The sequence below is a fragment of the Neofelis nebulosa genome, chromosome 17 (genome assembly GCF_028018385.1).
Source record: "Neofelis nebulosa isolate mNeoNeb1 chromosome 17, mNeoNeb1.pri, whole genome shotgun sequence".
NCBI lineage: Eukaryota > Metazoa > Chordata > Mammalia > Carnivora > Felidae > Neofelis > Neofelis nebulosa.
Genome location: NC_080798.1, coordinates 28,687,364 through 28,691,434, shown reverse-complemented (window position 1 = coordinate 28,691,434; position 4,071 = coordinate 28,687,364). Strand labels below are relative to the sequence as shown.

Genomic DNA, 4,071 nt, shown 5'->3' with positions numbered 1-4,071 from the left:
AAGGACTCTTCAGTAGGGAGCAATGTGGCCAAGGTTGCTTCAGAAGGAGGGGCGGCAGGGAGGCAAGACCAGGGTGAGGGATGATAGGAGAGGAGGCGGGCTGGGTACGGAGGGTTGGGAAGGACTCACAAGTTACATTTTGAACTTGAGGGGTCCAGCCGGAGCCATCCGGTCAGATGCACGGTCTAGGGCTCAGGAGACAGGGGGCCGGACACAGAGACTTGGGAGGACACAGCACATATAGATTTGAATTTTCACATTCTTTGACTCTTTGACCGGATGTTGGAACCCTGCTGGGCCCCTTTGGGAAACCAAAAAGCACCATGAGACACCACTTCAACCCTATCAGGCAGCCTCTTTCAGAAGCCAAGAGGGGTGCCCCAGTCTGAGTTCCCCCAAAGCAGAGCGTGAGACATGGATGTTAAGTACAAGCAGCTTAGCAGGGAAATGGCCCCAGGAAGCATCTGTAGGGGTGTGGGGAGCTGAGGGAGGGTGGGGAAGGTGGCCAGTACAGGATGGGTTACTGAGCAGGTTAACTGCTGTGGGCAAAAGGCATTCAATCCCAACCAGACCGCGGGGATGTGCCTGAGTGTCCCGCACAAGGGATAATAAAGCTGAAGGATTCATCCACAATTTCCCAGTGGTCCTCCACTAAGGGCTGCTCCTAGGATATGTGGGGCCTGCCCCACGTGGTGCTGGTCACCCTTGTGCATCCAGAGAATGAGTCCAGGTAGGTGTAGTTCTTTGCCGGAAGAAGTCAGAGGTGGGAGCTGTGAGCGGCAAAGGCATCGCTATGGGGCACCCACCGTGCCTGCTCCATGAGGCAAATCATCAAAACGAGTAGTTTCCAACGAATGAATGGATTTTAGCTATTAACAACAACAACAACAACACAACAGAGAGAACTTTCTCCAGGCTTCCCAACCCCAAGAAAGAGACATCAGAGGGTCTAAGAAAAAGCAAGAAATAGACATAAGGTGACCCCATTCCTACCCCCAACGAAGACAGATCTGAAAGCATTCCAGAGAAACACCTCCGCATCCAGAGAACATCAAAATGGTATATCACTGGAAATGTTAAAGGATGTTTACTCCATTTCCCGTAGGGAAGCAGGTAATGTTTCTTTCCTTTTGTTTTTTTAATTTGTTTTCATGTTTATTTTTGAGACAGAGCATGAGCGGGGGAAGGGCAGAGAGAGAGGAAGAGAGAGTATCTGAAGCGGGCTGGATGCTGTCAGCACAAAGCCCGACGATGATGCAGAGGCTGGATCTCATGAGCAGAGCCGTGAACTCCTGACCTGAGCTGAAGTCAGATGTTCAACCACCACCCAGGTGGCCCGGTAATGTTTCTTTCCACGAGGGGGTAGTATGCTAAGGAAGAATGGCCCTGAAGCTGGTGAGGGACGCTGAAGGCTGGCCTGTTGGAGGCCGCTGTAAGGGATTCAGTGGGATGACCTCATTCTCTGCTGGTAACTCTCCTGGGGCTCCCACGGTGGACCTTACCACCTCTGCACACACTGGCCCAGCTTGCAACATCCAGCCCCACGCGTCTTGTCCAGAAGTACCAGTAATTTACCATCCCCTGAGGGATAACTGGAACTGATGGCAGATGGAGAGCCGGTGAAGGAGCACCCCAGCCCCTTGCCCTTGAAGGGGTAAAGTGAGGGCATATGGCACTCACCACTGCCAGCACCCAGGGGCACTGAGCTTAGGGGCTTACAGTGACGACTGGCTTGGTTATGCTCCCTTTGCCAGCCCACCCCCCATCTCGGTCTCGCTCGCCACGGCCACCATATGCCACACAGCCCATTCTACCCACCTCTCCCCCGCTCCTCATTCACATGTGTCATGTCAGCCGCTGGAAATCAACCACGGTGGGAATTTACACTGTGAAATTGGCAGGCGCTACAGATCGGGGTGTTGCTTTTTGGGTTTGGGTGGGGTGTTTTGTTTTGTTTTTTTTCCTTAGAGAACCAGTTTACCCGCATGCTATGGGCTCATTTTCCCACTTTCTTATTGTTGCTTCTTGGCACCACCTCCCAAATAAACTTATACTCAAACCCTTTCTCAGGGTCTGCTCCTGGGGAAACAAAAATGAAGACAGCTCTGAGCCTGCAGACCAAGGCAGTTAGTTACCTATCTCACGCAAGTGCTGTCACAGAGGCAATCATGTCCTTACCTTATACTCTAGCCTCTTCTCCCCCCTGCCCTCCTTCTCACCCTCTCCCTTCCCCCTACACACACAGCACAGCCCAAGCCATCCCCACTCTCCCTAACACCCTCAGTGCACATTCATTGTTTATACCCACCTGGCATCCATTCCCTTTTTGCTATCGACAGCACCCTGGTTTCCTCCAGGGACGGTGCTAAGTTGCTTCAATGGTGCCAGTCCTTCTCCCCTCTCCACATCTAAACCTTCCACCGTCAGACTTTATGGTTTATCTCACTAAAGAAGCCAAGTTTACATCCCCGCCCCTTGGGTCTGGGCCCAGTCCCGTGGCTTGGGGAAAAGAATGAGGCAGAAGTGATGGTGTGCCCAGTCTGAGCCTCAGCCTTGCAAGAGCATCACTGTTTCTTGTCTTGTGGCTTTGCCATCAACCCAAGGAGGACATTCGGGGATGATCAACTGGTCCCAGGAGGAGAAGATGAGAGGAGTGGCGGGGAAAGCGGTCCCAGCTAACTGCCTCAGACAAGCTCAGCCTGGCCAGACACTCCAGCCAAACCACAGATGTGCACGCAATAAACACTTCCTGTTCCAGGCAGCCAGGTTCTGTGGTTGTTTGTTACAATAAAGGGAACCATCCCCACCCACTCAATCCATACGGTTCAGGTGGAGCTGACCCCCATCTCCCAGCTCCAGAGAAGACATGTGCCAGTCAGTATAATCTGCACCCTGGTACCCTGGCCTCAGTCACTATTTCATAAATGGGCATGTGGTCCAAGCCAGGCCAACGAGACCCAACCCTGGGACGTTTCCTGGAATTCCTGGGGAAGAAGTACTCGCTTCCCATTTGGGTTGCATAGATGGTGGGAGGTCAGCCAGCTGCTGCAAGCAGCCATCTTGCTACTGCAACAGTAAATGCCTTCTGGAGAATGGGGCCGTCACGTGCCAGCGAACTGGCTCTCCTCCCACAGAAAATAAAAATTTAAAAGGCCCTGGGGAGCCTGGGTGGCTCAGTCGGTTGAGCGTCCAACTTCGGCTTGGGTCATGATCTGGCCGCTTGTGGGTTCGAGCCCCGCGTCGGGCTTTGTGCTGACAGCTCGGAGCCTGTGGCCTGCCTCAGATTCTGTGTCTCCCTATCACTCTGCCCCTAACCCGCTCGCATTTTGTCTCTGTCTCTCTCAAAAATAAACATTAAAAAAAAATTTTTTTTAATTAAAAAAAAAGAAAGGCCCTGATTTGTAGTGTTTGCCAATTTCCATGATATAAATACTCCTACCACGGACAATTTCATGCTACCAATGACTTAACTGTTCGAGATTCCAGAAAGTCTTACCATTGGCTCCGGCACACCCCTGAAGTGGAACGTATACCGTGGAAAACAGAAGCAAAAGATGAAGAGATAGACAGTGTTCTGGAGATGTTATGTGAGCCCCTACACCTAGCCATGCCTGAAATCCATTAGTCCCTTGGACTGTACTCATATGTGAGCCAATAATTTCCTTCTGTTTTTTCTTAAGGCAGTCTGATTTGGGTTTCTTTTACTTGCAACTGAAAGATGACTAATACACACACACACACACACACACACACACACACACACCATGAACCTCCCATGCCTTGAAAAGTAATAACACATCATTAAAAAAATAACAGTAGTGGGGCACCTGGATGGCTCTCAATCGGTTAAGGGTCCACCTCTTGATTTCAGCTCGGGTCATGATCTTAGGATCGTGACATTGAGCTCCACGTCAGCCTCTGCACTGGGCATGGAGCCTGCTTAAGATTCTCCCTCTCCCTCTCCCTTTGCCCCTCCCCCTCCTCATGGGCTCTCTCTCTCTCTCCCCCTCTCTAAAAAATAAACTAATTAATTAATAATAAATAAATAAATAAATAAATAACAGCAGCAAG

At 51.0% G+C, this 4,071-nt stretch overlaps 1 long non-coding RNA gene across 1 annotated transcript; it reads left to right on the top strand.

Annotated features, from left to right (window-relative positions):
• The first annotated feature begins 611 nt into the window (after positions 1-611).
• LOC131499117 (uncharacterized) lies at positions 612-2,824 on the top strand. The gene is made up of 3 exons (XR_009255732.1): positions 612-730; positions 1,167-1,339; positions 2,604-2,824. It is a non-coding gene; the product is annotated as an uncharacterized LOC131499117 (long non-coding RNA).
• The last annotated feature ends 1,247 nt before the right edge of the window (positions 2,825-4,071 follow it).